At 38.6% G+C, this 11,029-nt stretch overlaps 1 long non-coding RNA gene across 1 annotated transcript; it reads right to left on the reverse strand.

Moving 5' to 3' along the window:
- Positions 1 to 5,167: 5,167 nt before the first annotated feature.
- Positions 5,168 to 6,590, reverse strand: LOC122888387. The gene is made up of 3 exons (XR_006380688.1): positions 6,461 to 6,590; positions 5,373 to 5,423; positions 5,168 to 5,287 (listed from the first exon to the last, which is right to left on the reverse strand). It is a non-coding gene; the product is annotated as an uncharacterized LOC122888387 (long non-coding RNA).
- Between the last annotated feature and the right edge of the window lie 4,439 nt (positions 6,591 to 11,029).

Below are 11,029 nucleotides of genomic sequence, written 5' to 3' on the forward strand. Positions count from 1 at the left end.
ACATGAAAATTAGATTGAGGTTGAAGTAATATAATTGTCTGTGTTTTTACTTTGTAAAGATGTACAGTATTTGGTTTAAATGTACAAAGTCTTGAGATGATTATGGCTAATGCGTGCTTTGTTGGCATGAAAGAAAAATAAATGCAGTCTGGTTAGTCTAGCACTGTTTTTGTGGTAGGTTGAGTTATTGAGAGAGAGCAGCTTGGGACAAATTAATAATGGACTTGACATATTTCAAAAGCACCAAGGGAGCTAACAATGCTGAATTCAGCATGGCTCCATGGAGGCGGCGCAGCCTGTCAGTCATGCAGAGTTAGTGAGGTATTATGCAAAAGTCACCAACACAAGCTCACACAGCACTGGGCTGATGTGGCCAGCTGTTAAAATTTACTGGTCAAACAAATACATTATGTATAATATCCATTATTATATTTGTGATGACATAAGGACAAAAATTTAGTAATGCACTCCATGTACATTATATGTAAGCATGCATGTATGTATGTCAATTTTTTTCTGTTTCAGCGCTTTGGTTCACTAGTCAACAACTGTAGGCAACGGCCCTCAACCCTGCTGCAGCATCCCATCCAGCACCACTGAATCTAATTTGGGAAATGTGCGGCTGTAATGAAAGGTTGTAGTGGTAAGTGGGTGTTTGGGTTAGCAGGAGGATTGTGGCTGTGATAAACATTTGGTACCATGCCTGAACATTGTCAAGGACACTGGCAATGATGGGGCCTGATTAAACTAAACCATTAAGAGATGAAGATAATGAGAAAAGAAATTAGAGGAAGAAGACCATCCACTGATCTCACCTTTTACTAAAAGGAATATTAATACAGAAATATAATCAGCCAGAAAAAAAATGGTTTTGTAACTAACTACTCATTTTTAAAAGCTTTGTTTTCCCCATTCACTCTAAAACATGAAACCAGCATTTTGAGATGTATCCATTGGAGAGCATATTTGTGGTGTGAAAAACAATGGCTTATTGTGGACAGAAGACCAAAATGGAGAGGAAGAATATGTTTTCAAATTTATTTGACATAGTGTGGTCTTACACAGTCGTCAACTGCTGTTAGCCCTCGTGAAACACACCAACATGGATGGTGAGGGTTCTGAAATACTGGATGAGCTTGTATTTTCTAGAAAAGTGACTGAAGTTGGTGTATTCTGCTGTTCATTTCCATTGGCAGTCTCTCTTATATTTGTTACTTTGTCCATGTGTCTCAGTATAAAAGCTCCACTCTGTTCTCCTTATGTTGAATGGACTGCTCTTTCTGAACTAACTGTGTGACATGTAGTCCTCAGCATTGTTTTGGTACAGGTGGCTGCAGGGCTGCAGCTACTGGCGATGCTGGGTTAGTTGGACCTGTGCCCAATCACAAACTGAAGAAAACCAATGCCAACAATATGAGGAAGAGAAAATTGCACCATACACTGTATATTTGTCAGGCAAGCACAACTCTGACACAAAAGATAGACACAATGGTACAGTTACTTCCCTACTGACAAATACTACACCCACAGCACCCACTCCCAGGTTAGGCATTGCCCCTGATGTCAAAGAGGAGAATGTTGTAGTTTTACTTCTGTGCAAAATGTCTCCACAGTGTCAGTTTTTGGTGCTCTACATTTGCGCTCCCCAATACACAAAGCATTGGCCACTAATTATTACTCCTACTCCGACAGTTTTCGCATTCGCACACTCTAATTTTCACTCGCATATCCAAGTGGAATGCTGCATGTTGTGGCCGACTGTGGCAAAGGAGGGCCGCGCTGCAACACTAGCAGGCTGATGTGGACTAAACACAGTAGAGTACAGTACAGTACAAGAAAGGATCAGATTTTGGCTTTATTTTAGCTGATACCAATCCATCAAATTATGCTCGGATTGGCCTGACAGCGAACCTAAGGATAGGCTCGGAACATCTCTAATACTAATTGGACAATCTCATTTCTACAGTATGTTACAACATGTTAGATTAAACAGGATAGCCCTATTTGTCATTAGCTTTGGGCAAGGCAAAGTCAAGGCTTATTTTGGCATTTTATTTATAGGTAATTCATTTGAACTACTTGATTTCAAATATTTAAAATTATCAAAACTGATTGTAATCCTCAATACTTTACATTAAATAATACTTTTCACACAGCATATGCTCTTTGTCCCTTCCTCTTGCCTTTATCACCTTCATACATGCATTACTGGGAAAACAGGAGGAGTATACAGCCGAACCAGCTCGACGGCAGATCTGCCCTGCTTTCTTAATGGTGATACTATGGGCACTCCGTCCAGATTAAAAGACAAAGGTTGCAATAGATATACCCTGGAGCATTCAAGCTGTCACAGGCATTCTTCTCTCGACCTGATGCCTGATGTTTTGTGTGTATCAGTGTGTGTTTGTGTTATGTGTGCCTTAAACTCTTTTGCTGCTATTACATGCTTTCAATATTGTGATCTAGGGATTCAAGCTGGTTGCAGCATTGCACAAGTCCCTTTAGAGAAGAGCATCTACTGAACACATAAATCTTCTCCTAACCAGATTAAGGATGGGACAGTAATTGGTCTGTCTTTGGACTTTTACGTGGGCTATCTGAGAGATAGAGGACTCTCTAGGTTTAAGTTTAGGTTATCAGTCAAGAATCCGTTATACATCTGTGTTTGTGTGCATCATTTGGGGCCTTAAGTACCATGAAATAAATAAATGCATAAACAACCGTTTCCTCTGTCTCCTGCCTCAGGGTGTCAACCTTGTAAACTCTGACAGACACCACCAGAGGATCCATCCTTACAACTCACGTTGCTCAGCCAAATGTTCAAACCTGCAGTAGATTACTTGAAATTGTAGTCGAGACCCCAATATTTCCAGAGATACCAAAAAAATTAAAAAACAGCATGTTTTACATAGAAATTGATAGAAAATTATGCAGAGAACATTGTAACTTGATGTAAAGGCATTGCACAGCATGTTGGGTTGGAACAAGCAGATACAAAATATATATGATATTGTCATATCATATGGAACATGTTTGTTCTACATTTAAAGAAACATTTAAAGTGGAAAATCAATCGTTTTAAGATAGCAGCAATTTTCTGCAATTTTCTGAAAATTGCTGCAGTGTATAAATTCTAAACAACTTTTATAAATTTCATTTGGCAATGGGAAGGAAAGGTCATCATGAATGTGGACAAAGACAACATTCAGGATGATTTTAACTTGGACACAAGCTGCATCAACTGAATTATATCATAGCAACAAGCATCATTAGATGCCTCAGCAAATGAGTGGCTGTGGAAAGGCGTGTAAGGTGCCTCCGACCTGCAGTGTATCAGTACTACTAGTATGTCAGTCCAATAATGAGGATGCTGAGGTTTTTTTGCTTTAGTTTAACCAATGTGCTTAGGTCACATTTCTATAAATGTTTACACACTAAATACATGCAGCATTTCTTCTAAATGCCTCCAGGGATGGATCACACAATTCCTACAATGATCATTTTCTGTGACTATTTAACCAGCCACCATCGATCTAGCCATTGCTTCTTTCTCCGCAATTTGGTGGGTTGATGCCCGCATTTGAATTTCATTGACATCAACTAAACCGTATTTTCACTGCATTTCAAGCTTTGTCCTGATCCTTGAGCTATTTCAACATGCACTGCACAGCAACTGATTACTTCTAACTAAAAAAGGAATGAGGCCAAATTAGTCACTTTGTTAATTGCTTGCAACTATTGCTTCTCTGTGAAACAAACAAAAATGGATGCAACTAAGCCAGGCATGGTAACACTGTTAATGTCCAAAGATATATGGAGTAAAAAATTATAAATGAAAGCAGAAACGGATGTGGTGTGTTAAAGTAAAGTGGGAATGACACAAAGGTAAATTGCACCATTCATTACAATATAGCACCTGAAATGCAGTGAAACTCTCAGATTTACAGTATATAACATTGTGTGAGGTGGAATTTTCCGTTAAACAACATCCATGGATTCGCTACTCACAGTGACCACAGAAACAGAAATGTGTCACAATGTCCTTGCTGTTCATATCTGACATTTTCTCTCATGTTACATGTTGATGGCAGATCTGCACAGACTGCAGACACGGGCATTCAGCACTGCCACACATGGATCGTCAGTGAGCTCATGGCTTGTAGCGTCTGTGGACCGATGTCACAAGCTCTTACTGCACAAACACTTGGTATTCACCCATACACACTGATGTCCTGAGTTTTTTCATGGTCAGAATATTACCTTATGTGCTTCTTCAACACTACATATGTTATACCACAGTTTGCATGACCCAATCTAGAGATGTGAACATGTTAAAAAGAAGTCATCCTTTAATTCAATACATACAAAACTCATTTATTCTGTTCTCAGTGATATCAGTGCCTGTCTTTTCAGACCTGCTGAGACTGAGTTTTGAACAGAGGGAAGGTGGGCTGCCTGCCAGAAACGAAGTGAGCAAAGACAGAGGCTAGCATGTGGTAGGACGAGGGGGTATGGATCACACAGATAACCCGACACACACAGACACAGAGTTTAGCATGAGCATCACTTCAGAATTCCGTACAGAAATTTGGATTTGACTAAGATATAAATATATGCATACAATATATGCATACAGGACCTGTAAATATTATTATAAGGAGTACGGTCTAGACCTGCACTGTATTACAAGTGCAACGAGATAACTTGACACTGGAGACCTGGGACAGTGCTCTAGATATAGTGAATGGTATGTCTACATGTGCACGCCCGAGCTTAATGCAGTTGAAAGTCCATTTCTGTAAGGCCAGACTAAAATATACTTGAGTGTTGATGAAAAATGTGACTGATGTCACATTGCAAAGGTACTTAGGACTTAGCTCACATGTTCTGGCACTGCTCTTATTATTGTATTTCTGTTGCTGTTGTTTGTTTTATTTCTATTTCTTTGTTGTTTTTTTATTTTTGTTTTTAACAGTTTTATTGAAAACTCAATGTGTAAGTTATCATATTTTGATACACGTAGGACGGTGTAGTCCCTCATTCGTCCAGGAGTGTTCCATCGTAGAAAAGGTTTCAGTCGTAGTCATCTGGACACAGTTTTCAGAATCAAGACATTTCGGCTCCCATCCTGAGGTCATTTTCAGATTGAAACGGAGATGGTTCCTGTGGTCAGTGTTTTTGAGTTCCCGAACTAGATCCAAGGTTTTCTGCCCAAAATTCTTCAAAATAAGGAACCATGTGGAAATAAAAAAATAGGGAGCAAGTGATGCAGTACTGAGCTGTAAAGCTAAGGAAAATGGAAAAAGAGATTCAGTTGTTTGATAAACAACTTGTAGGCAACACTGTTAAATTTGAATTATATCATACCCCACCTAATTGAAACTGTTCTCTTCTATTGCAGGACCAACTCCAGTAAAGAGAAACTACAGTACAGAGAAACAAAAGTGAAAATAAATTTATTTAGAACATGTGGTCAATGTTTTCTCTTTTTGTGTTTTCACCAAGAAATTAATGCTCTGCTCCATGTTTGGAGAACATGGGGGAAATGCCACAGGAGATATTTATGCTTATCCAATATATTGGGCCACAATCCTGTCCCTTGCAGCCCTGCCACGGGGTTGGTCAAGGTGCACTGGTTCAATGTCATCATCAGGCTGCATCTCCACTGCAGGGGGCCTTTCTTTTCAAATAGTGGCAATGTCATGTAGCACACTTTTCCCCAGCCTTTCTGCATCACTGATTGTGTACAGGACCCTGTTTTTCAAATGTGGCTTAACTATTTCAGGCTAGCATGCTGTTATCAGTCTAAAATAATCCTGTTTGTTCTCATCCAGCTAATGTGGTTCTTTTGAGAGCAGTTTGAGGATTTATTTGTTAATCATGGGTGAGGTTATCTTGTATAACAGTGCGCTCTTATTTTGAAATAAAGCCAAAATGAGTAGAAAGTTGAAACCATGATCAGTAATCATGTGATCTCTTAAACAGCTTTAATTGTAACACTTTTCAACTAAGTGAGTTCCATAGTTAATCATTTAATATGTTTTAGTTTTCAAATGACAAATTCCTAGCCTGGGGAAAATGAGCTTGGGAATCTGACGAAGCAGCTGCGCTTTGAAGCCAATTGGACATAGTGGCCAAACCGTGTAATTACAACTTCCGGGTCCATCATATGATGCACACTGGCCCAAAAAGACTTTCTCCCATAGACTTACATTGTGAAAGAAGCGGCTGTAAAACGGTAAATATTTTTTTCACAACCCCTGCAAAATGACTTGTTTCACTATCAGAATTTGATCCGTTCAGTTCGATAACATTTGGAAAGTCTTGAAGACCCCCGCGATTTATCCCCATTCAAGTTAAATACCAGAAAGTTCGACGGCGGAAGTCTTTCATACACTTGCTTTATGGACCGCACGATGCGGAAGATCCGGGTAATTTTCTACAACGGAAGTTGACTCACCTGCTACCTGGTTAACCAGGTATGAAGAACGATGTCATGGTCCGGCTGTGCCTCTCTCTCATTCCCTGTGTTTTCCTGCCGTTTTCCCCTCCTTGTGTTCCTGTCAGTCTGATCGTTTTGTCTGTGTGTGTGTGTGTCTGGGCGTGGCGCTCCGATCCTGCTCCTGCTGCCAATCATCTGCACACCTGTTTCTCATCCAATGCTGCCAACCTCCTGCACACCTGTGACTCATCCACTAATCAAGACTCTGCATATCTGCCCCGACTCTTCATTCCACTCTTTGCCAGATCTTTCAGTTTGCCATAGTGGTTTAACGTTACGGCCAAGCTCTCTTAGTCACTGTTGTTTCCTCGTGTTTTTTTTTGGATTTCAGACTAATCATGTGTTTCCCTATTCTTAGGTTCACTTCTCTCTGAGATTCCTGCTAATTGCCTTGCTTTCTGTCATGCCGGAGTATTCACCAAGCTCCAGGATCTCCTCACGCTGCCTGCCTTGCTCTGCCGTCATGCTCCACTCACCAGCTCATTCCCTCTCCTCTGGTTTCACAATGAAATCACACAACTGTATTTAACTGCAACTCTGAGTCTTGCATTTGGGTCCAGATATCTCAACAAATGGGACCTTAGTCAGCAGTTAAGACAGTTTTGCAGCACAGTTGCAACAGGTTTAGCAAAGAAGCAGTGTACCAAAGGAGAGCAAAAGAGTGGTCCAGTCATTGACAATTTAAATGGACTGCCTTTTTGCTGAAGTTGGATGTGTGAGTGTACCAGCACTGTTTTCTGCCTGAACTAGCTCACAGATTTCACTTTATTAAACATTTGGTAAATTATTTAGGAAAAGTCATTATCACAGAATTTTGGACTGGATTGCAGGATAACCTCATTAAAATGTGGGCAGTGAAATATAATTAATTATAACTTTTATATAAAGATAAATGTGTATGTGGGCAAGCTTTTCTACAGTGTTGTGATTAAGATCAGGTGTCAGGATGTATAATCTATGCAGGGTTTATCTGCACTTATTCCCCTGGCCCAACTCATAGAGCACTTAGTACATAGCGCATTCACTGCAACAACTAGGCAACCACAGTTGGGAGCAGTTTTATGAGATTTCTGAAGTGCAATACAAAATATCTTGTGGCAAATGTTTATCTAGCCTGTTGCATTGAAGTGTATATATAATATTTATGTGTGATTTAAACATTTTTCCGAGGGCATTGTGTCGTGCATATCTGCATTCGCAAGGTCATGTTTCATTGAGTTTGGACATATGAAAGCAGTTGGAGATCGATACAATCTTGACAAAGTCAGATGCACATTTCCCTCCTCAGTTCTGTGTGCTCCCTATTAAATGTAAAATAACTTCAGTATGATGATATCTCTGGCAACAAACAGCACTTTAGAGTCATGGTGATATGGATTTATCTGACATTCATAGATCAGTACCTGTAGTTACTGTATGAAACATATTAAAAGAGTAGATATACTGTTTTTGATGTTTATCTTTAGAGCTCTCAGCCTATTCACAAAGTATTTTACATTATCTTAATACTTTAAAACCGCAGTAAAAAATAGAATTCATGCTAGCAAGGCCTTGCATAACAAAATGAGCCATGGGCAAACTTAGTCTAGACCTCTTAACTTTTTTGTTTTTTGTTTTTTTTTAACTTTATTGACCAAAAATGGGATGATACTTTTCATTCATTCATTAGTGTCAAAAACATGCACCAGAATGTGATCCAGATCTCCTTTCAGAGACCGCTGTCCTGGGTTGGCCTGGAGGGCGGAGCACTGTGATGTCACAAACCCTCAGCATGCATGACAGCATTATGACATCACCTGTCAGAGGCGAAGAGGTCCATGACTGTGATATGGTCTATCATCTTGTTGCACTGTATTGTATGTCAGATTCTAATATGTTTGTATCAATTAAAGCCATGAAATTTTGTAATTTCAGGACATTAGAAAACCTCACATGAATAAATGGTGCATGATGAACTGCACACTTTCCCACACACTCGCGTATAGGCTTCCATTTAAAGCTACTAGTGAGCACAGATGTCTGTACACATACATGTCGTTTTGTAATGCTAATTCAAACTTTAGTTGGCAGTGTGAAAGGTGCAAGACCAGACTGCTGATTGCATACAGTAATTAAAAAGTATTATATACTATATATGACAAACAATATATTTGCATATGACTTCACTGGGGTATAATAAGGGTGCAAAAAATAATTCTGGACTTGTTTTGAAGTTGCATGCATAAAATGTTGTTAAGGCATAAGCAGCTGCTGTATTGTTTATGTACATATTTGTTTTCCAATACAGTACACACAGTAAAATGTAGCTTATTTGTTTATCAAATTAATACAAGCAAGAAGTTATTTCTTTTTCTTTTTTCTACAGTCACAATCCTGGAACATACCTGTAACACAGCATCTCTTCTGTATGTGTCAGCTTAAACCTGACTGACTGAAAAGGTCCAGCAGAAGAAATGCTAATCAAGAGCACATTCCATCTCGGATGCATGAGGTGCTGACATACTCTGAAAGTAAGTGTAAAGATAAAGTATTCTTGATTGGTCAGCAATGTTTCAAACAATGTCTGAATACCCATTTTTACAGTTTTGCCTTTTATTGATTTCTATCTGCTGTTCTACTGAGTAAATGTGTCTGCTTCTTTTTGTTTTTATTGACTTGTGAAGCACTTTGCGGTGCTTGTTTTAGAAAAGTGGCGTACAAATACATTTGATCAAACCCTACATTGATGATGCATTCAGTATAAATCTAGTTGCTCACATATTTCGGCCATACCCATTGGTCTCTGATGTGACAAATACCAACCATCTGGTGTCTGTAAGCGGGGTGGAAAAAAACATGGAATATATTTCCAAATACTCCTTGCTCCAGGCGTGATCTCAAATGTCTGTGAGTGTGTGCTTGACCTTCAGCTTAAAATACAAGTGTGTTATTTGCTCCTGATTCTCCTGACAGATCGCACTCTAACCACCCAGCTCTTGAGCCACCTGTGTCCTGCGAAAACTATTCTAGTTAGAGGGGCACCAGATGTCCTGGAATATATGTTTAAAATAACAACAATAATGGACACCGTTCACATTTATATACAGAGACTATGTTTCTTTTAGCTACAGATATTAATCACTGAAAACATAAGATACTCCTTCAGCCCAAACAACTAACAAAGAAGAAAAAATTGGATTATTATTATCACTTGTAAAATCACTATAAATCTCTAACCCTTCTTTTAGCAAATGTGTATTTTTTATCTATGTATAGCAAACGAGATCCACTAAATCTGTTGTTCACATGCTGTTAACACAACTTCAAGAGTGTTTTGACCCTAAAAACTGGAGTGTGTTGGATCTTACAAACATTAACACAGTCACTTGGTATATCACATTTTGGTATTGATATTGTATTGGTATTTGGTTAAACATTACCCAGGTCAAACCTTAGCGAGGTATTATTTAATTAAAGGGACTCTCTGCAAGTAATATCACATTCTCATTCAGTGCAGTTTCCTGTTTTCATTTCTGTTATATTTCTGCACAAAATACAACTGTCACCTCAAACTTGTCTAAAGAGTTGCAAAAACTTGTGAATTGTTTTGAGGCTGCTGCAGTACAAATGACTTTTCTGCCTTTTATCAAGCCTCTCAGGCAGCATGTACTCCCTGTTTTGTACTTCAGATGCTTTTGAAGCTCACCTCAGGGCAAAAAGTTCATATGCTTGTTTAGAAGAGAGCTACGCTAATCTTCTCAGAATATTAACACTGACATGGATATGGATAAGAACTGCATGTTGAATAGCACATCATATTTTATACCCTATTGAGTTTTTACATTTCTTTATATTATGATGTCCTTCATTGTCTGCAGTATTTATGGGTACTGTATAATGCTTTAGTGTATTTCATGCTTTATCGCATTTGTCTGTGAGTACTATGAGACTTAATGAGCTCTATACTTTTTATTCTGGTGTGGTTAACCACAGACAGAAAATAATAATCACTCTCAGTTTTTCTTCTGACATGTACACGAGTGCTTTTGTCCCCATCCATAGTTCATAGATTATAACCATATACAACAATGACTGTTATATTTAATTAAAACTGATAGCATTACTTTTACACGCAACCTAGATACCTATAACTCCTGGGTATGGTAATACATCATCATGCATTTACAACTGTAGATAAAAAAGTTAACACTTAAAGTTGATAATAATATTAGATTACACTTTTTAGAAACATCTGCTTGAGACCTATTATCCATCAGTTCAAGAAATTATTGTGTAACTACCAAAGACTCAAGATACCCCAATTCTAATTGCAGCCAGTAGTGTCACGTTTTGCAGCACAGCCATAAGAAGGCCTTGTCAGGTAAAAGTAAACATAGGTAATTTTATAGTATGGCAATATACTATAAATTTCTTTGCACCATGAAAATAAGCTACAGTTTATTCCACTGATTCAGTAATGCTCCTACTACCTCAACTATCACTATAACAGTGAGCAATACCCTGCTCCATGCCCACACTTTCACATAC

The sequence above is a fragment of the Siniperca chuatsi genome, linkage group LG14, assembly GCF_020085105.1.
Source record: "Siniperca chuatsi isolate FFG_IHB_CAS linkage group LG14, ASM2008510v1, whole genome shotgun sequence".
Taxonomy (NCBI): Eukaryota; Metazoa; Chordata; class Actinopteri; order Centrarchiformes; family Sinipercidae; genus Siniperca; species Siniperca chuatsi.